Source organism: Cebus imitator, unplaced genomic scaffold (assembly GCF_001604975.1).
Source record: "Cebus imitator isolate Cc_AM_T3 unplaced genomic scaffold, Cebus_imitator-1.0 Scaffold122, whole genome shotgun sequence".
In the NCBI taxonomy this organism is placed as follows: Eukaryota; Metazoa; Chordata; class Mammalia; order Primates; family Cebidae; genus Cebus; species Cebus imitator.
Window position 1 is genome coordinate 194,379 of NW_016107437.1, and position 23,030 is coordinate 217,408.

Consider the following 23,030-nt stretch of genomic DNA (forward strand, 5'->3'; position numbering starts at 1 on the left):
GGGAGGCCGAAGCAGGTGGATCGCCTAAGGTCAGGAGTTCGAGACAAGCCTGACCAGCAGGGTGAAACCCCGTCTCCACTAAAAAAAATACAAAAAAGTAGCCAGGCCTAGTGACAGATGCCTGTAATCCTAGCTACTCCGGATGCTGAGGCAGGAGAATCACTTGAGCCCAGGAGCTGGAGGTTGCAGTGAGTCGAGATCGTGCCATTGCACTCCAGCCTGGGCAACAAGAGTGAAACTCCTTCTCAATCAACCAATCAATCAATCGAAATGACATGCATTCAAACTGACTCCTTCAAATGCACTTTGAGCAATGAATGCATCAATAAATGGATGGATACCAAGTCCTCGATAACCACTGGGCTACTGATTGAGAGCTTTAAAAAATACGAAATGCAATACAAACGAGTGACATCGTTCCCAGCATTGTTATCCCAAATTTATCGCCATCAATCTCAGCACTAGCAGTGTAGTCACAGCTAATCAGCTTGTGCATACAGCTGTGACAGTATTTTAAAAGGCAGTCACACGGGTCTCCATCTGCCAGAAACGCAGTCGCCTCTTCTCCTGAATAAACCCAAACAGGTAAATGCTGCGATGTGACAGCCCCTTTATAACCAGCCTTCTCTGCTTCGGAATTTTTACTTAGAAGGAAAGCGTTAACTATTGTTTCAAGTGGGGAGAAAAAGAGAAGACGGCAGAAAGATAAAAAGACATCTCTGGGGCTAACACAGAAGCAAGACCTTTGAGAAGCAGGATGGTGGCTTAGACAGCAATGTTGGGCAGAAACAGGTCAGGGGACAGATCCCAGCTCCATGACTGAGTCAGCTGTGTGTCCAAGGGTAAGTCATTTAGCCTCTCTGGATGGTGGCTTTCTCTGAATGCACCTGGGTTGAGCATTAAACATGCCCAGCACATAGTAGGTCCATCATGCCTACGTACTGAACTGACAACTGGGTGGATTTACAGGGCACACAGTAGGTGCACAATCAACGCACGCTGCCTGCTCTATCTGCCTCCCAACTCTTTGGTTGGAGCTGCTCCTCTGGCTCAGCCCCTCCTTCATGTCCCTGCGACTCCGAAGTCGCTCCACTCCAGCCACTGTTCTCTCATTGGATGACTCATGTTGACCAACTCATAATTCCAGTGGAGGGGGCACAAAGCAGTTAAGAGATGCTGCAGTGAAAATGAGCGCTGCTTATGTCCCATCCTATTACTGAAATCAACATCAGTTCAAAACCAGCTATTCTAGCAGCGGCAGACACCAGAAAAACCCTGTGTGTCTGCAGAGAGGTGAATCTGGCACTCACACGGAAAGCCAAGCCTTGCTGATAGGCGCAGAGGTGAACCCAGGGATGTTCGCAAAGGGCTAACCCCACATGTCTGTACAATGGTGCATCTCCTGCGTGGTTAATTAAACCCCATTGTGCATGCCAAGGAAAAGTCCACTGGTGCCTCTGACTCTGTTATCTGTAGCTTGTGGGGACAGGGCCGCTTTAATAAGTTGCTGCGAGAGGTGGAAACTAAATCGGCCCATAAAAAAATGTAAGCCATGTCTCTCTCCAAACCATAAAGAGGCCCATTCCATCTCTGCGTCTTAACAGCCCTTATTTACCAACCCCCTCGCCACTCTCTGCGACAGTTCATTATTGTTGTCCTGATGAATACGGGACAAGTTAACCTCTGAATGGGTCCCGGGCAGCTGGAATAATAAATAAGGCCTCTCAGGCGCCCTTAGTGGGAGGATTGAAGGGGCCGGGCCAGGGCTCCTGGGCCCCCTTCTCGTGAAGCCTCAGGCCTCCCAGGGTCAGCGGCTGCAGTTCCATTTGGCAACTCCAGAAAGCGCCTTTCAGGGCTGTGAGCTGGGGCCATTTTCACATTTACCGCTTCACCGAGTCCCCATCTGACGGGGATGAATAGGCATTTAGCGAATTTACTTAGCGATGCTTCCACATGAAATCGTCTCAAAAGATGACATCTTGGGGGACGGAGGGTGGATTAGGAGGGGGCTGAGGTTTCAAGGCCCGGAGCTTTTGGGCAAAGCTGCCTTTCAAAGCCAAGCACTGTGTGCTTGGCAAATACCCTGATGGATTGTCTGGACGGATGGGGCGGGGGGTGGGGGAGACCCCTGCCTAGGGGCCCGGGCCCCTCGCTCTCCCTCTGTGTGAAATGCCTGCTCTGAATACTAAAGCCTGTCTCCCCAGTCCTTCTCCAAAAGGAGATGGAATTTGGCTGAGGACCAAATTCTCCTATTGTTGCTTTCAGACGCCTGTCGATAATTGCCTACATAATATTTAGTTCTCTCCAGATAATTAACAGCTTGCGATCTGTTGACATTTTACCCCGTTCCAGTTTCTCTCTCTGTCTCTCTCTCTCCCTCTCCCTCTCTCCCACTCACACACATTCCTTACTCCTTTTTTCTGGTGGAGTCATTTGCCAAATGGTTCCCATAGTTCATCCCTTGTATCTGTCTAGTCATCAATTTCCGTCTACTTTTTGCTGAAATGATTAGAAATCCTGTCTCTTGGTCTATGCCAGTTCCTCTGCTTCCTGAGGGTAACTGGGGCCCGTTGCTACTACCATTGGAGTCACTGGGAAGTCTATGCTGAAATAAGTAAGAAACAAGTGTTAAAACAAATTTAGTGGGAGCCATATGGGAATCTTGGTTGAAATGAATTAAAAAATGAGTAATAAGATAATCTCCTAAGTCACAGCTATTTACTAAATTTGCACCATGCCCTAGGCCATAGGGAAGGCTTTTGCCACATTTTATTGCATTTGACGTTCACAATGATGCTATAAAAAGTGAATTTTGGCTGGCTGTCGTAGCTCATGCCTATAATTCTAGCACTTGGGGAGGCTGAGGCTGGTGGATCACTTGAGGTCAGGAGTTCCAGACCAGCCTGGTCAACACAGTGAAACCCCATCTCTACTAAAAATACAAACAAATTAGCCAGATGTGATGGTGTACACCTGTAGTCCCAGCAACTTGGGAGGCTGAGGCTGGAGAATTGCTTCAACTTGGGAAGTGGAGGTTGTGGTGAACCCAGATAGCTCCACTCCACTCCGACCTGGGTGAAAGAGACTTCGTCTCAAAAAAAAAAAAAAAAAAAAAAAAAGTGAATTTCACTCTCATTTTACAGATGGGCAACTGAGACTCAGAGAAATCATCCATTTAGTAAAGTGCAGAACCAGAACTGGAACCTGGAGACAAATGCCACAGCTTGTGTTCTCTACTATGAGACTACCTCTACACATGATAGTGAATGAATGAGAAAATGAATGAATGAATGCATGAATTCCATTTCAAGTGCAGGAGAAAAAATACAGGTGCTGTCATGTCTTCCTTCTCATAGACTGGTCTGCAGCCCACTGCTATTAGAAATGCCCTATTTCAGGCCTCACCCAATACCTCTTGAGTAAAAATGTGTTTTTAAACCAGATTCCAGATGATGCATGTGCTCTTCAAAGTTTCAAAAGCATTGCTCTATGTCAAGTATGAATATCAGTAGTTAATTCTCTACTTTCCATCTTTCTCTTCTCCTCATGGTTTCTTCTAGAGAGCCCAGACTATGAGCAACTGACTTTCATTTCAACAAGACTTAGGTGTTGAGAGTATTAAAAAAAAAATGTACCTAATACCTGTGCCACAGTACCTGGCATACCGTAAGCCCTTGATCAATGTCAGCTATTATAACAGCACTATTATTACCAACATGAACATCAGAAGCTTAAGACACCTTGAACTGGGGAAAACAGTGTCAAGGCCCAACCTGATTTGAACTTGGAAGGCTTTCTGTGCATAACACCCATGGAATATTCTGCAGAGCTTTGTTTCAGAGATGACCAAGGCCCCTTCCCAGCTAGTATCAGACTGATGGACTGGCTCTCAGAGGGCCATGGCACCACTATGTGTGTCTCCTCTACATAACAGCTCTGGGCATGAAGATATGAAGGAAGAGAGGGCACAGTTCTCAGGTTCCCGTAGTACCCAGGAGCTCATGGTGTATGGGAAAGGTGCCCTGGGCACACAGAGGCAAACAAGCAATGCCTCTCTGTTGGTGGCATGTGATGAGATGGAGCCTGCTCAGCTTTCACTAGGAAGGAGCCCAACACACAGCCAACTGCACCTCTTCAGGCTCCCAGTGCTCACCTGGCATTCGTGCCCCAGAACCCCTTCCTCACTGCAGGATACTGTCAAGGACCCTGCCAGAGGTGCTCACAAACCAATGGTGAGGTGACAACACTAAAGCCAAAGTTATATGCAGGATTTTGTGAATGTCAGAATTCAGGATTTCAAACTCCCTGATGCTGCCAAGTGTGCACAGAGCCCAGGGGGCACTGGAATTAGCCCTCCTGGACTGCAATGAACCAGCCATTGTGGGGCAGAAATGCACATGAAAGACTATGGGGAGGCTGGGGGCAGTGGCTCACGCCTGTAATCCCAGCACTTTGGGAGACCGAGGCAGGTGGATCGTTTGTGGTCAGGAGTTTGAGACCAGCCTGACCAACATGGTGAAACCCTGTCTCTAATAAAAATATGAAAATTAGTTGGATGTGGTGGCAGGTGCTTGCAATCCCAGCTAGTCGGGAGGCTGAGGCAGGAGATTCACTTCAAGCCGGGAGGCAGAGGTTGCAGTGAGTCGAGATCATGCCACTGTACTCCAGCTTGGGCAACAAGAGTGAAACTCGGTCTCAAAAAATAAAAATAAATAAAAACAAAAAACAAAAGGAAAGACTATGGTGGTGGATGAGGGACTGTGACGTTGAGGAAGTTGAGGATTGAAGCACTTTCAATCTGAGCTAAGAATAGACAACATCAGGGCTTCCCCAACTTCTGCTTTGGCAGAGATGAGGTACCCACAATCTCTAAGTTACTTCATAGTATATTTAATTTAAATGCCACTTTAGCTTCATCTTATGCACCAATGTTTATGATATTTGGTGTACTTCTCTTTTTTTTTTTTTTAAAAAAAAAAAACAAAAAACAGAATCTGGCTCTGTCACCCAGGCTGGAGTACAGTGGCATGATCTCAGCTCACTGCAACTTCTGCTTCCTGGGTTCAAGTGATTCTCCTGTCTCAGCCTCCCAAGTAGCTGGCATTACAGGCACACATCACCATTCCCAGCTAATTTTTGTATTTTTAGTAGAGATGGGGTTTCACCATGTTGGCCAGGATGGTCTTGAACTCCTGAGCTCAAGGGATCTGCCTGCTTCAGCCTCCCAAAGTTCTGGGATTATACGCATGAACCACCATGCCCTCTCAGATGTACTGTTCTTTTTTAATATTTTTAAAATTGTGATTAAATACATATAACATACAATTTATCATCTTAACCATTTTGAAGTGTATAGTTCAGTTGTATGAGATGCCCTCACGCTGTTGTGAAAGACTATGAAACCATCACCAGTACCCATCTCCAGAACTCCTTTCATCTTGCAAAACTGAAACTCTCTTACCTGAAATAAGAGTTCTCTATTTCTCTCTTTTACAGACCCTGACAACCCCCATTCTACCTCCTCTCTACCGTTTTAATTATTCTATGTACCCGATATAAATGGAATTGTACAGGATTTGCGTTTTGGTGGCTGACTTATTTAACTAGCACAGTGTCCTTATGGTTCATTCACATTGTATCATATCTTAGAATTTCTTTCCTTCTTAAGGCTGAATACTGTTCCATTCTGATGTACTATTTGTGTGTTATTTTTTTTTCCTGTTACGCATTAAAAGCAGTAGCGACCACTTGTCTGTATACTTCCTAAATCAACTGGCCTCCCAGGGGCACACATGAAAGGGGCCAGCTGTCCTGGTTTGCCCAGGATTGAGGGAGTTCCCATGACACAGGACGTTTAAACTGGATAGTCGTGGGCAAATGAAGATGAGCTGGTGACCTCAGGTACGTCGCTCCATTGAGGGCTGTGCAACCACAGGAGAACTGCACACTGCACAGAGGCAAAAAGCTCAGTCTCCTGTGATGAATCCAATGTATAGAAAACAAGATAATGGCATGGCCTCTTGTAACCCTTTCCTATGCTTTTAAAATTATTATGAAAGCTTAGATCACAGCAAGATAAAGAATGAAATACCAGCAACAGCCACAACATCATCATCTAACACTTGAAAGCCTATTATGCAGTATTTGTATCTACTGACCCACTTCATCCTCATGACAACCCTAAGAGGTAGATGCTATTACATTTATATCCATTTCTTATTATATCAATGCTAACATGTATGTACATGGATTTTTGTGTAATGACATATGCCGCTTCTCTGACTCATCAGCACATACAGGCAGACTTCATCCTTTTAACGGTTGAACAGGATCCTACAGAAAGGGCATACCTAATGCCCTAGTGATGGACACTTATTTCCATTTTCTCCCCCTTACAGATACTGCTCCACGGAATATCCTTGCATATCTATCTTTCCACATGTGGGCATGATAGGTTTCTGTAGGATCCAATTCCCAGATGTGGAATTGTTCACTCTAAGATGATTTTTAAGTCTTATTTCAGAAAGCAAACTACATGGATTGGGGCTTCTCTAAGAGTTGAGAGCATGGCCGAGACTCACACCACTGCACAGAAGCCAAGCCTGCGGGCTGCCAGGGGCATGGAAGGGGAGAAGGAAATTGCAAAACTGATGGAGCTTGGATGTCCTGCAGAGCTGGCAAGCTCTTGGCTTCTCCAGCAGCCTGGTGGGCTTCAGCATGGGCCTTCTGGGTTCCTCAAAGGATCAATCACCAGTGGGACCCTGGAGAACAAAGGAGCTGCACACGGAAGTGGAAAGGGCCTTTGGTAAAGCAACTGGGTGGGTGAAGAACCATCCTCTCCAGTGCCTGGGGCAGATGCTGCAGCTGGTGCCCACCTGCCTGCCAAGAGAACCAGCATCTGGACGATGGGGTAGCACCATGGACAGTGCTTTCCAGGACCACCGCGGTAATCCTGGGATGAGCAGGCATTGGGTCTATTTACGTTCTGTTCCTCCAGAGCCTGACACATAACAGGTGTTTAGTAAATATTCACTGCTTGCTTAACACATGCCTGGTATGCAGGGCTCATCTCTGTGGCTTCTATGGTCAGCACAGACAGCACCTGCCCCATGGGAAGAGCTCAGTCCATCATTCACTTTTTTTTTTTTTTTTTTTTTTTGAGATGGACTCTCACTCTGTCACCCATGCTGGAGTGCAGTGGCAAGATCTCTGCTTACAGTAACCTCCGCTTCCTGGGTTCAAGAGATTCTCTTGCCTCAGCCTCCCGAGTAGCTGGGATTACAGGCATGTGCCACCATGCCCAGCAATTTTTTTTTTTTTTGGTATTTTTAGTAGAGATGGGGTTTGGCCATGTTGGCCAAACTGGTCTTGAACTCCTGGCCTCAGGTGATCCACCCACCTTGGCCTCCAAAGTTCTGGGATCACAGGCGTGAGCCCCCGTGCGGGGTCTATCATCCACATCTGTATCCACATCTCACCCATTCCACACCTTCTGCCAGGAATGCTCCTCCCTATGTCTTTGCCCAGTGAGCTGGGGAGTCATTTGGGGGAAGGAATCCCAGAGTCAAGGGATTCATGAGAAAATGCTTCATAGTAACTGCAGAAAGATTTCCCTTTGTCGCTCACCAAGTGTTGAGCGCTTATCCTCCTCTTACAACAACCCGCCCAGGAGGTACTCATTCGCACATAAATCAACTAGGACTGGAAGAACTTTCATGGCTTCTCAGGCCTTCCGAGTGGTGGAGGGGAGATGCAGACCTCAGTGCCCCAGGGCCACAGCCTGAGCTCTTTTCAATCCCCTGTTCCTTGTGGAATGTGATCCATTTCTGTAGACACAGAGCCAGGAAACAAACAGGAAACTGCAGCTGCCTTCAGAAGCCTCCTACTTCCCTTTGAGGAGACTGTTGCTGAGCGTAAGGTGCACATCAGGGGTTGACACAGGTAGAACCTCAGTCTTTTTTTCCGTGCTTCTGTAAAATCTGAAGTCCAGCAAGTTTCCTCCTCCCCCTGCCTTCCATCCCATGAAAGGATCCTAACCCATCCTTTCATCTTGTGAATGGATTCTAACCCATCCTGCTATTTAATGAATGGATTCCAACGCATGTTTCCCCAGGGCTTATCTGGGACAGGAGGAGACACTGCCACTATTTTTCCTCCATACTCCAGACAGTTTCTGTAAGGGACCTTACTGACATCTTCTCCCCTACAGGAAAACTCAGAAAAGTCCAGGATTGCAGAGAATCAGTGAATACAGGCCAAGTCCAGGACTCACTGAAGAAGAGGTAAGAGCAAAGTAATTGGAAATAAGGCAGATTCCTGATTCAAATGCAGTCATAGTACATGCATCTCTATGTTCACTGCAGAACCATTCACAATCGTAAAGATGTGGAATCAGTCTAGGGGCCCGTCAATGGTGAAGTGGATAAGGAAGATGTGGTACGTATACACCACAGAACACTATGCAGCCACCAAAAAGACAACATCCTTTTGGACAATATGATGCCACCAACACAATGCAGCCACCAAAAGGACAATATCCTTTTCCACAACACGATGCAGATGGAGCCCATCATCCTAAGTGAATTAACAGAGGAACGGAAAGCTGAATACCACATGTTCTCACTGATAAGTGCGAGCTAAAATTTGGGTTCTTGTGGGTGTGAAAATGCGAACAGACACTGGTGACTAGAAATGAGGGGAGTGAAGGAGGGCAAAGGCTGAAAAATAACCTAGTGGGTACAGTGCTCACTTACTACCTGGGTAATGGGGGCATTCCAACCCCAAACCTCAGCATCACACAATATACCCCTGGAGCCAACCTGCACATGCACCCACTGAACCTCAAATAAAAGCTGACATTGGTGTTTTTTTTTTTTTAAGTTTAAAAATGTAATCTAAATTTACAGAGAGACTTATTTTGCTAAGATACAGAGGAAAGGTATGAAAAATGCTAAAGACTACATTTCTTCCTTGACTCCACAGGCATAATTCCAGCTACCATGAGGAAAAGTGAACTGGATAACATGCTGGCCTGGCCTCCAGGCTCCCCTGTACTCCATCCTCTGGGAAGCAGCTGCAGGATCTTCTTAAAACATGAGTCTGACCATGTCATCCTTTGACTCAATACCTTCAATGGCTCTCCATCGGCTGAAGGACAGTGTCCTCACCCCTTGGCAAGGCCTGCAAGGTTGTTTGTGACCCAGCACTGCCTAGTCAATCTTTGGAATTACTTGAAGTTTTCTAAATGTCCTATGCTGTTTCATAACTCTAAGACTTCACAAGCACTGTTGGGTCTCCTGGGAAAAATATGACTTCCACTTCTTCGATAGGTCAGGCCCTGTGACAAACAGGGCCTGGGACAGCAGGGGATAAGATGGTTGTGCCAACTGTCCTCAAGGAACCCACAGAACGCTGGGGGAGGCAGACATATAGGTAGGTGTCTGTGATATGAAGTGAGACAGCAGGTGAAATGAAGCACAGGCATTCAGGGGAGGCTACAAAAAGCTTGCTGGGGACTCCAGGGGACAGTACCTTCTACTACAAAAGGCAGGCAGCAAACTGGAGAACCACCTGGATGATAAAACCCAATCACTTTTAATTAGATTTACCTTTTTGTACTGACAAAAATGATGTGGCATTAAAACACGCTCATTGCATTTGAACGGACCGGCAAAGCATTTCACAAAGGCTCAGTGCTTTCACAGGACATTTGTAAGAAACATGTTTTTCATTTTAAACATACGTAAGCCATTCTATGAGGCAGTTTATCTGACGTTCCATCAATGAGAACTCTTAACACAGCAGCCCTTCCTTCAGGTGGCTGTAATGGAAAGGTAACTGATAAGAATCAGCACCCAGGGGCCATGTAGGAACCTAGGATGCCACTGGAATCACAAATGAACTAAACTGACATTCTGCTGGGTGGGGGGTGTCGGGGGATGGTGTGTGTGCATGCTTGTGCGTGCACATGTGCACATGTGTATGTGGGGTCTACTTAATTGTATTGTGATTCTCTTAAGTCTGCTTGTCCTCATATGCCATGAGACATGTCAAATGTGCAGAACATTTGGTTAACCAAATTCTGCATTCCCATGCAATGACTGATTACAGCCTGTTATTTGATTTGGTCTTCGGGGAACCAGGGGAGGTCCACTTCAGAGGGCATCAAAAGACTGAATCTTAAAAGTAAATGTGATTTAAGTAGGAAAGCCAAGACACCCTTACAAGGAAAGCCATTTTCAGAGAGGTGTTTGCAGTAGTTTCTCTCTGATCTTTGGCACTTTCTTGCTGTCTGATTTTGAGCAAGTTCCTCACGCTCGCTGAGCCTTGGTTTTCTAATCTGCCAAATGGGAGCATTTAACAATGGTCTGTGAGTTATTTGCGTGTTATGGGTATGGCATACACAGTGCCTGGCTCATAGCAGGTGCCTAGTAACTGGAGTTCCTTGAAAAGAGGTTTCTATATTTTTTGCTAGAAATGCAAGAGAAGGGAATGCCCACCCCTTGCTAGTTTCCTACTAAGCTGCGACATTTCAAATCTTACACACTTGTGGTTCCTGGCAAAAAATTTAAGTTGTGTATATTCCAGTTACTTGAATGTAAGCTCCCTGAGGACAAAAACTTTGTCTGGGTTATCTGTGTTCCCCAACTGTCCAGCACAGGCCTGGAACATGATAGGTTCTGTCAGCCTTATGCCTGTTTCTCTTTGGGTCCCAATGTCCATTTCACTGTAGCCCTCAGAAACTGCTTAGCATGACCACACTGCAGGACAGAATGAAGGTTTTTGTCTATACCATCCCTAATGCCAGAAATACTCTTCCTACACCTCTGCCTAGAAAACCCCTGCTTGCCTTTGCAAAAGCTGGCTCGGTGACAGTTACACTGGGAAGGGCTGGAATATAAACGACCACTGAATGACACTGAACTGCACTGACATGCTGACCTTTCTCTTTGTGCTCACGGCTGAAAACAGATACCTTTTTTACCATTCACCCAGCCCATGATAGGTCATTAATCGCCATGACCTATAATACTAATTTGTCCATTTCCATTTCACAACACAGGTCTTCCTAACACACCAATACAAATGTATCAGAATTTGGAGTGGTTAAAGTAATGTAGACCTGACATCAGAGAAATGGAGGTTTGAGTCCTAGTTCTACCCCTTACTGGCTGTGTGGCCTTGGGCAGGTCATTTTTAACTAGTCAGTGTTCAATTATTGTCATTTTTTAAATTGAGGACAATAACACTGTTTACTTCACAGAGTTGTCTGAAGATGTAATAAAGTAAGAGGGAATTACCTGTTGCTTGCAGCTATAAAATTCTACCTGATATAGAAACTGGTACCAGAAGTGGGGTAACAAATGCTAAGCTGGTGAAAACAAGAGATCTGCTACAGCTTAGGCAACTTAGCCCACAGAATGCTAGAATGTGCTCTTATTATCATTATTTTTACTATGACTTCTCCAGGACTAGAGTCTACACTGTGCCAGGAGTAGGATACAGCAAGGACCTCTAAGTCCCAGAACTCTGAGATTGGGTCAGTTTGAATTTCAGCCCTGAGGTGAGATTGAGCTTGAAGGACAGTTGATACGGTCACCAAGCAGCTCATTCTCCTTGGGCACCTTGCCACGTTCACTAGCCTGTCTGTATTGGAACAAGGTCAAAATGCATTGCAACACAGACAGGAAGTCACACACACCATGAAAAAACAAACGCTGTGGCTTCTGCAACAGAGAGAGAGATTCTGAAGGATCAGGACATGTTGTGTTCTGTATATTCTTTATCCACATATTTCCAAGGTTGCTTGTTTAATCTCAGAGGGCTGATGAGAAATGCAAAAAGATTTTAAACAGATTTCTTTTTTTTTTAAACAGAGGACACAGGCCTTGAAGTAACTTGATAGTTCCTGGGCAAAGAAAACTTCAGAAATGATTTAAATGAGAAGTTATCATATAGATTATCAGTTTTAACTTGCATCTGGGGGAACTCCAGGTTGGGGCTGGGCAGCTGGGGCCTCAAGACATCTCAGCTGAGGCTTCCTTACCAAGGATTCACTTCCACCTGTATTGGGTGAAATTTCAATTGAGCAAAAATGGTTTAGTAGCCTAAAAACGAAAGTTCGAAAATCATTTTTAAAACGGCTGATTTAATTTCCAGTTCTCTTTTGGGAGAGGGCAGGGGCTGGCATCTTACCCAGCAGTAGAACTGGCTGAGCTCTGTCCTCAATAACGGCCCAATCTTGGGCAGATGACAGTTTTTCTGAACAGCACCATTGCCTTTATAATAACAGAAATCACAATATGACACGCTTTGTGGAGTTGTTCTGGGGTTAGAAGGAATGATGTCAGGTTAAGCTGTTAGCAGGGATACTTGGTGTACAGAAAACACTTGGTAAGTATTAGCTGTGTTACTCTTGCAGCTGTGAATTACATTTCTTTTCCCCTCCTTTTTTCCCTCCTCTCTCCCTTTTCTTCCTCTCTTCAATTTCTCTTTCCTTTTCCTTTCTCCTTTTATTTCCCTTCCCTTGCCCCTCTTTCCTTTCTCCGCCTGCATCCTGCCTACTCCATCTTTGGAATTACTTGACGTTTACTAAACGTTCTGTGCTCTTTCGTAACTCTAAGATTCTTCAAGCTCTATTAGCTTTCCTGGTAAATAAAATTTCCCACTTCTTCAGCAAGTCAGGCCCTGCCATTAATGTTTGCTAAGCATCTTCCTATGTGCCAAAAACTGTGTTCATTTCTCACCTGAGATATGAATTCTGCTTTTCAACTGCTGGGTATCACTTGGAGTTGTATGGGCCCATTTCAATGAAGGCACTTAATTCTGGGTTTTGTTTGACTCTATGTGAGCTCATACCTCCTGTTTCTTGGGTAAAAACTATTCATTTACAGATATTTATTTATTTTCTCAGAGAGGTATTTACTCAGGGGAAATACTTAGTCCTACTTCTCCTGTGTTCCTCTGGTGACTGATAGTGTTTTACTAACCAAAATAACAAAATTAGTAACAAATGTCATCTGGGATCTGCTCACACAAACTTTGTTGGGAAGTTGCTGACACAAGTTCCTTGGTCACTGATGAATTATTTTCAGTGCTGGGTCTCTGCATATTTAAATGGCTGCATTGTAAAAGCAGGATTGTATTATAAAGTGCCAAACAGGACGTGTGGTAGATGAAGGCAGATTTGTGCACACCATTCTATCTCCATGGACTCATTCTGCAAACATTTATGCTACAACTACTATGAGTCAGGTGCTGTTTCAGATGAAGACCAAGTCCCTGTGAGAATGGAGGCTTGGTGTTCCGAGGCATCTGTGTATATCCTGGATTAGCTTCTCTCTACACAGTAAGAGTCATACTAGTCACATACTATCTTTGCAAGAATCAAGAACACAGGCAGTCTGCCCACTTCCTGTGTTTTGCAGCTCAAATGAAGAACCTCAGTTGAGCAAGGCTGGGCTAGCACAATGTCTGGCATGTTACAGTTACTCAATGCACACAGGGACAAAGGTTGAATGCAATCTCCGAGGCTGTGCCAGCTTCCTGAAATGGAATTCACAAACTCAGAATTCCTCTCATGCCAAGGCAGATACATCAGCAGATTCAGCTGAGATGAGCCCAACATTGTGATAGCCTGATGTGCCACTGTTCTGCAGAAATATCATTCAGCAAAAGGTGAAATAGGTTTAAAGTTCACCTCTACTCCTTCCTTGTGATTTATCCCCATGAGCCTCAGTTTCCTTGTCTGAGTTGGGCGAAGCTTTGATGAAATCATGGGTGTGGAAGACTCAATCCAGTGCCTGCCACATAGTAATCGCTTGATTATCTGGTAGCTCTTGTTATGGATGCGGCTCTGAGTAAGGGAGAAGGGGGGCAGGCTTCCCCAGGCTGCAATGTGCAGTCGCCAAAGGTTTTCCCAGGGATGCTGTGGTCCTCAGGATGTTGATGGACCCAAGAGTTAAGAGACCAAACCAAGACCACCCTCTCTGTGATTGGTTCCCTTGCTGGCTCTCAAAAGGCTGGCCAAAAAAATAAAAAACAAAAGAAAGATATACCTCTACAGAAGCTGAAATCCCTCTCTTTTTCTACTTTATCTTACTACTTCTTCCCTTCTTAAGTAGCTGAACCACATATTTTAAGAGTCATTGTGATTCTGCCAAGAATGGAAAACAGGTGTTCAAACAAAACTTGTACATGATATTCACAGCAGCACTATTCACAATAGCCCAAAGTGGAAACAACCCAAATGTCCATCACCTGCTAAATGGATAAGCCAAATGAGGTCTATCCAGACAATGGGATATTATTCAGCCCTGGAATGAGATGAAGTACTGATATAAGCTACAACACGGATGAACCTTGAAAACATTATGCAAAGTGAAAGAAGCCAGACGTGAAATACCACACGTTGTATGATTCCATTTCTATGAAATATTCAGAGTCGGCAAATCCACAGAAACAGAAAGCAGATTGGGGGTTGCCCTGGTCCTTTAGAAGAGAAGGGGTTATATGCATATCTGCTTCCTGCATTATATGCATGTAAATTTCTTTCCTGACAATGTCATGAAGATGTCATTATTTAATGGCTTAATCTGTATATTCCTCAAAGGCAGCAATGTTAATAGTTCTACTGGTGGCTATAAACCTAGGTTGTGGCAAATGTCTGGCATACAGTAGGTTTCCAACAAGCATGTGTTGACTGACAATGTATGAATGAATGAACAAATGCACAGTGAGGCCCTACAGCTGTTAGTTCATTAAAATATAGTTTGTGGACATCACCTTAGTTAAAAGTCTCTCTCTCCCCGAACTGGCATTGCAACCTCAGACGGACCTCCGAGATAAGGGGAGCCCAGACACATCTAGGCAGAGAGTCAATAGAAAACCAGACACAGAGGATCAACTGGATTTATAGAAAGTACTACAGGAACATGTGTCCAGTCACCCTGGGAAATCTTTGAGAATCCCCTGGCATTTAGGCATTAGTCAGCAACTTGCCTGGTCAACCAAGGAAAGACAAATGACTCCTGTGCTTTTAGCTGGGGAGCAGAAAACTAGGGTAGGTGCGGAAATCAATGAGTCTCAGGATTCAGTGACATTACCCTTTTTGATTCAGATTGAGGAAGGTGGTGCAGGGTGAATTACAATGCTAATGAGGACCAGGCATTTATGCTGGGTTTAGGCAGAGAAGGCTGGGTGGTAAGAAAACACAGTATGCTCTGGCTGGCAGGAACTCTATGGGGCTGGATAGCCATGGAGGACTGTGTGCAAACTGTCTCCTCTTGGCTGCCCCTGGCCAGGCAACACTGATGCGTGAGCTGTGTTTCATGTGCTCTGTGCCAGCTCAAGATCAGAAATGGCACATTAAGTAGGTTTGGGGAACATAAAATAAAACGAGGCTGCTGTTTAATAAAGGGCTCAGCTACACAGGACTGGGTGGAAATCAAGGTCAAGGCCTAGGGGAGGTAGACCAGAAGGCCTTGGGGATCTCTATCACTCATTCTCTATCCAGGGTCCTGAAGTCTGAAGCACTTGAGGTGATTCAGATTCAACGCCACCTGGATTGACAGACTCGTCTAATGAAACAAAAGCCATGCCTAGGAAGATGGGTGAGTGAGTTGGCATTAAATTTGAAAGGTCTGAGATGTGTTCTGGGCAAGACCATGATCTGAAACACGGGAGATGTTGCAGAACAATCAAGTACAAACCAAAGTCTGCCACCTGTTTTTATAAAGAAAATTGTACTGGAATGCAGGCATGCCCATTCATTTACATACTGTCTATGGCTGCCTTAGTGTTATAATGACAGAGTTTCATCATCACGAAAGTTCATATATGTACCACAAAACCTAAAATATTTACTTTTTTTTTTTAACTATACTTTAGGTTCTGGGGCACATGTGCAAAAACTTTGAGGCTGGGCATGGTGGCTCATGCCTGTAATCACAGCACTTTGCGAGGTTGAGGTAGGCAGATGGCTTGAGCCATGGAGTTTGAGACCAGCCTGGGCGACATGGCAAAAACCCGTCTCTAGAAAAAATACAAAAATTAGCCAGATGTGATGGCATGAGCCTGTACTCCCAGCTACTCAGGAGGCTGAGATGGGAGGACCACTTGAGTCCAGGAGGTTGAGGCTCCAGTGAGCCATGATTGTGCCACTGCACTCCAGCCTAGGCAACAGAATGAGACCCTGTCTCAAAAAAAAAAAAAAAAAGTTTGTTGAATGAATGGAGCTGGAGGCTTTTATCCTAAGTGAACTAACAAAGAAAGAGAAAACAAAACATCATGTATTTATACTTGTAAGTGGGAGCTAAACATTTAAGTACATATAGACACAAAGAAGGAACAGCAGGCAGGGCACAGCGGCTCATACCTGAAATCCCAGCACTTTGGAAGGCTGACGCAGGTGGATCATGAGGTCAGTAGTTCGAGACCAGCCTGACCAACATGGTGAAACCTTGTGTCTACTAAAAATACAAAAACTCACTGGGCGTGGTGGCGTGCACTAGTAACCCCAGCTATTCAGGAGGCTGAGGCAGAAGAATCACTTGAATCCAGGAGGCGGAGGTTGCACTGAGCTGAAATCATCCCACTGCATTCCAGGCTGGGTGACACAGAAAGACTCCGTCTCAACAACAACAACAAAAAGAAAAAATAAAGAGGGAACAGCAGACACCAGGGTCTCCACTTGAGAAGAGAGGGAGAATGAGGATGGAAAAACTACCCATCAGGCACACCGCTTATCACCTGAATGATGAAATAATCTGCACCAAACCCCAGGACACAATTTACCTATGTAACAAACCTGTACCTGTACCCCTGAACCTCAAATAAAAGCGAAAAATTAAGTTTGTTGATCCCTCACCTGATACCCCTCTTTTTTTGGGTCATTCACAATCTTCCTCACCACGATTTGGCATATCCATCTAGTCGAAGTGTATTCCTGACCCACCCTATCCTGGTTCCATGCTGCGGTTTTCCTGGTGCTCATTTCTACCTGCTGTGTGACCCGCTCACTTATCTACTGTCTGTTTCTCTAATGAGTATGGGGGGTGCACAACAGTGCTGTGCTTTCTTTACTGCTGTATTCCTAACCCCCTGCAAAATAGCTGGAGCATAGCAGGCACTCAATGAGTACTTGCTGAATGACTGAAGAGCCACTTACCCCTTGTATTGTTGCCTTGTTAATATTTTCTCATTTAAATCAACTTTTAATTTTTTATTTTTCTTTTGAGATGGAGTTTGGCTCTGTCACTCAGGCGGGAGTGCAGTGGTAGGATCACAGCTCACTGCAACCTCTGCCTCCCAGGTTCAAGCAATTCCCTGCCTCAGCCTCCCAAGTAGCTGGGAGTACAAGTGCCTGCCACCACACCCAGCTTATTTTTGAATTTTTAGTAGAGGTGGAGTTTCACCATCTTGGCCAGGCTGGTCTTGAACTCCTAACCTCGTGATCCACCCGCCTCAGCCTCCCAAAGTGCTGGGATTACAGGCATGAGGCACCACGCCAGGCCTTTTTTATTATTATTTATTTTTTAAGGAAACTTCAGCTTCCAAAATCTGGGGCTGGACATTTTCATATTCCCTTCTATGTGTTAAAACAGATAAACATGGACATTGTCAAAGGCTCGCCTGCATTTCTCTTTAAATCATCTTGCATACTGAAAGCGGCCCACGGGCCATACATGGGAGGCCCTGGCTCGTTGTTAAGGACATAGGTGGGTTTAAGCTCCACTGAGCTCCACTTCTGGGTAGCTGAGCATGTGCTCATTTCCCTTTTCCTGCAAATGAGAACAATGAAGGTCCCATCTCACCAGCTGGCTGAGACATTAAAGGAGACCATGGGAGAAGCGCTTAGCACCTGCGCAGACTCAGTGACAAGGAACTCCCAAGGGCGGGGCCATCTCCTGGTCGCTCAGTTCATGACAAAATAGTACCCTTGGTACTGCAGCCATCGCTGTCATGAAGCCTGTCTGAGACACTGCCCCAATTCCTGAACTGTTCAACCACAACCCAGCAAAGCAATTTGGATTAATGGATCTATTTAGTTGTAGGTGTCCAGAGAATGCATTGTTTAAAGTAACTTGTTAGAAACTTCCCCAGGGTGGCAAACTTTTAAACAAAGATTGACTCTGTAATCAAAAATTGCTTCTGCTTGGCCTTAAACTAGATTCCAGCATCCTGAAGAGCATCATTAGATTGAGACAGGGTGGCAATGTTTGTGCCCCTGGCTCGGTTTGCCAAGTAATGCTGACTGAAGAATACAATTAAACTGTACCGAGGAAAATCCCATCCTGGAGGAGAAAGGACACAGGAGGTGGGCGGTGGCTTTTAGGGGCACAGTTTTCATTCCTTCTCCATAAGGGAACAATCACCAGTGTGGGATTCTCCTTCCCCCGCCACAATGGGAGAGTTGACCAGTACTACCAAATGGCCTTCCCCTTCCCATTATCCACTTGGGATGAACCGGTCTTATAGACAGTGGGCCAAGGCCAGAATCTAGGTTCTAGAGCTGCGCAATCTGAGCTGCATGGGCCTGCTTCACTCAAGCCAGGTGGGAGTGGGAGGGGGCAGCCAGGGAGTCTCATGAACCACGGAGACTCTGCTTACTGCTTTGGCTTCTGTTCCATGATTATTCCCTAGGCAGCTGACCTACTCAGATGTCCAAATCACTTTCTGACACTGCCTAGGGTCACCGGAGGTCAGGGGCAGAGGCAGGCCACCCTTGCCTGGGGATGGGGTGATGGGATGTGGGTGAGACTGGGAATTGGAAGGAAGTTTCCCACTTGAAACTTCAGGTAGATTACAGTTGCATTCAAATAGTAACTGGAGAAACTGACTTGATTTTCCAAAGTAAGTGGAGAAATGGACTCGAGAAATAGAATACGATGTTTCACCTCATTGGGGTAGAGAAGGCCAATAAACACGAGGGCAGTCTTCAAACAGCCTTGCAGCAGAGAGGGGATATGGGGGCCCGAGTACAGACAAAGACGGCTCAGCTCAAGGCAACCACCTTCCTCACTCTTGCCATGACTGGACTTCCTCAAAGGCAGGTGCCCCCTGCCCCATCTGCACTTCTGTATTAGTACAAGGTATAGAGACATGAAATATAAGAGGAGCAAAGGAGTGTATGGAAAGTGATCACACAAAAGGCCAGACCATGTTTTTGTCCAGAATTAATAACTACACAGGATTATTAATTATCATTGTCATCACTACCATCATCATCAAAAATTTTCCTTGTTAAAAAAATGCTCAGTTCTGGATTAGGTCCTGTGTTCCACTATCCCTCATGCGTCTAACCACCCTACGAGGAAAGTGCTCTAGGGAGGGCACTCTAGCCTGCTGTCCATGGCAAGGTCTCCTCTGCCCATCTCTCTCCTACATTTACCCAAAGGGAGGAGGAATTGAGAGTAGGATCACTTAGTGCTGGAGAGGTTGCTACAGACATGGTTATTAGTGGGCTAGATAACTGTTCTGTGAAACTTTCCTCCCCGCAAAATGAATCGTCCTTTTTAAAAATGTTTCCTGCCTCAGGCCTGGGTTGTACTTAAGCCTCTTGGGGCCAGGACCAGTTACACCAACTACTTGATGCAATGGGTGAGTACAGTAAGCTAAGGTCTCCCCGGCGGACTCAACCATCTCTCCTTGCTTTGTATTCATCGGCATGACTGAGCATCCTGGTCCCAATGTTTTGACGGTGAGAAGACAGAGAGGAGGTCACACAGCGGTGCCAGACCTCACCCAGCTGTCATCAGAGAGCTAGAAATAAAGGAGTACCTAGAGTCCCACCTGCCTATTCTTCCTTTTACTGCTCCCTGTTGGGTATCATGGTCATCCCCTTCTACAGGTGAGAATACGGAGACTCACAAAGGTTGGACTTGTTGCCTGAAAGCATACAGCTCTCATACAGGGGATGAGGACAGGTACCTTGGTCTGCACAGGCTGCTGTAACAGGACACTATAGACTGGGTGGGTTAAACAACAGATGTATGTTCTCACAGTTCTGGAGACTGGGAAGTCCAAAGTGTATGCCAATTTGATTCTGGTGAGGGCTCTCTTCCTGGCTTGCAGAAGGCCACCTTCTTGCTCTGTCCTTACATGGCAGAGAAACAGAGAACCAGCTCTCTGGTGTCTCTTATAAAGAAGGACACCACTTCTCCAGGATCAGGCCTCCACACTTATGATCTCATTTAACCTTAATTACCTCTTATAGGCCCCATCTCCAAGTACAGAGGTTAGGGCTTCAACATATGACTTTTAGGCAGGCACTGTTCAGACTGTAGCAACAGGATTCAAATCCAGTCAGGCTGACACTGCATGGCCTCTTTTACATCCTAGTGGACTGACTTGATGGTGCACAACACACCAGCATTGCTTTGATTTTGCTTGGAAACAATTAGGCATATGTGGTGGGTGGAGGGGGACAGAAGCCATTCTTTTCTAATTATGCTTGCATTAGGCTAATATTTAAATGAACGAAAATTCCACTGGGCACCACCAGGTAGCCAGTGAGGGGAGAGATACGGAGGGTCTGAGGTCCAATGGGAAGATTTTGAAAGCTGATGCTGTCCTTGCTAATGCAGGACAGTTGGTTCCTAGGTCTATGTTTAGAGCACACAGTCAGAGAAGCTCAGATCTTCCAGTAGGCAGAGAAAGAAAGAACCCATCTGCAGATGGGTCTACACTGGCTTCGGCAGCCACATCGTAGCGTTTGCATCCTTGCGTGACTGGCTTTCCCTCCCTGGGGCCAACCACTTACGTTACACACTGCATAAAGCATGGTGAACTTGAGGGTCAGCTTAGCCTGCTTTCAAATCCCAGCTTGGCCATGAACCAGTCGTGTGGCTTTGGGGCAAGTCACTTGAATGCTCTTTGAGTCCTGGTGCTGTTCTATATGTTATCTTACTGGGATGCCAATGGGGACTGAAGCAGGAAGTCGGGGAGCAATTTGGCAGTTGGCTGAACATTAGGTGACTCTGGATTTCAGGTTCTGATGAAGAACCCTGCTCATCTCTTGATTCTTGGACAACTGTGTCTCCTGGATTCTCATCCAGATACAGAAACCAAGGATTTAGATGGGGGTGAAATGACTGTGAGAGCTTCACCCCAGAACTATCCAGCAGGTGAAATGATGGCCTGCTGGCAAAAAACTCAGGTCCCTTCCTCTCTGACCCTGCTCCCTGTGATCAAAGAAGCATGTGTTTAAATCCTGGCTCCAATCCCCACCAGCTGTGAGACACTGGGAAAAATTCCTTTACTTCTCACAGCCTTGGTTTCTTCATCTGTGAAGTGCGATGCAGTAACAATATCTACCTTCTGGGATTGTTGTGAGAATTAAATGAGATAATACATGGAAATCACTTGGCCTAGAATCCCACGCACAGTAAGTGGTCAAGAAATGTTAACTAACATGATTAGCTACTGGAGTGTGTCACGTCTTAAAGGGCTTCCCCGGGCATCTACTTTGAGTGGCTACTACTGACCACTCACCATGCTGGACAATGACTCAGGGTGGCACAAGGGAGAGAAAATATTTAAATAATAATAAGAAGAATCCACAGAGTCTGTCTGTATACCTGATGACTGGACCTAAACTCTGTTGCTTGGGTCCTGTACTGAGCCAAATCTTTGCACTCATCAATTTTTAAAAAGGTAGAAATGCACCTCCCTTATCCCACTTTTAATACATGCAATTACTCCAGATTGCCCTTGAAAATAATCTTCTTCACCTGCGGTTAGATGTCAGGAACAGGCAAGGGAAGAATAGTAGACTCTAAGATAAAGACCAGCCACATGGTGGATCACCCCGGGCTCTCATCCAAATTCCCAGGATGCACTTGGACCATCCCAGCATGAGCACCATCCATGCTCTCGGCCACTGGAGAAAAGCCACATAAAAGAAGGCCTTTTTTCTTCTTCTTCTTCTTCTTTTTTTTTTTTTTGGCCAAGAAGAAAGAATGCTCAATGCACTGGGCAGGAAGATGCCAGGGTTGGAAAAGTCCCATCTACGGACACAGAGCACTGCTGCCAAGAGGAACGAGAATTGTGAGATCTGGAGAGGGAGGGATTCGGAAGAAAATACCTTGCAACATTCAATGCATGGTCAATCTCGGATCTGGTGAGAATATCAAATTGGCAGAGGATAGAGACCACATTTATTTCTGCACTGTTTATCCAGGACTCTCTTTTGTTTTGTTAACAGTGGTATCATTCTCTCTAGTGGAAGTGTTTGTACCCCAAGGTATCAATATAAGGCTCACGATGGCAGGGTTTTAATTTAACTTTAAATTAGAATCAGATCAAATTTAAAATTTAGTCCCTCAGTCCCACAAGCCATGTTTCAAGCTCTCAATGGCCACCTGTAGCTAATGGCTACCATAGTAGGTGGCAGTTACACAACATTTCCATCACCCCAGACAGTTCCATTGGGTAGTGCTGGTCTAGACCATTGCCTAACATCCAGCAGAATCTCAATGAGCATTTCTTTGATGAATGAATGAATGAATGAATGAATGACCAAAGTGCTCTATGCTCTGCTGGCCAAAGAATGGATACATGACTCAAGAGAGAACCATCACATTATTTTTCTCCAGGACTCTGAATCTTATTTTTCAGTTGTGAAAGAATGAGGAGACAAACAAAATACCAAGCAAACAAACTATACAGCTGAAAGATATTTAAGCCAAATGATGGCATCCCCTGGGTCAAACAGTCCTATTAGTTCTTGCCTTTCACACTGATTTGTTCTGACCTCCACCACATCTTTCCCAGAAAGTCCTAAGCCCACAGACCACTCTTGGCTTTCTGCAGAACCTTGGTTTTCATGAGAACTCTGAGAACTGTAGGCTCACTCTGCCTGTCGATGGATGCTTTAGGTCAGTCCTGGCATTAAAAAAGGTTAAAGAGCTGTCTAGGCCGGGCGCGGTGGCTCAAGCCTGTAATCCCAGCACTTTGGGAGGCCGAGGCGGGTGGATCACGAGGTCAAGAGATCGAGACCATCCTGGTCAACATGGTGAAACCCCGTCTCT

At 45.5% G+C, this 23,030-nt stretch overlaps 1 protein-coding gene across 1 annotated transcript in view; it reads right to left on the reverse strand.

Annotated features, from left to right (window-relative positions):
- The window catches only part of XYLT1 (xylosyltransferase 1), a 375,167-nt gene that overhangs the window by 59,705 nt on the left and 292,432 nt on the right, over nucleotides 1–23,030 (reverse strand). The window lies entirely within an intron of this gene.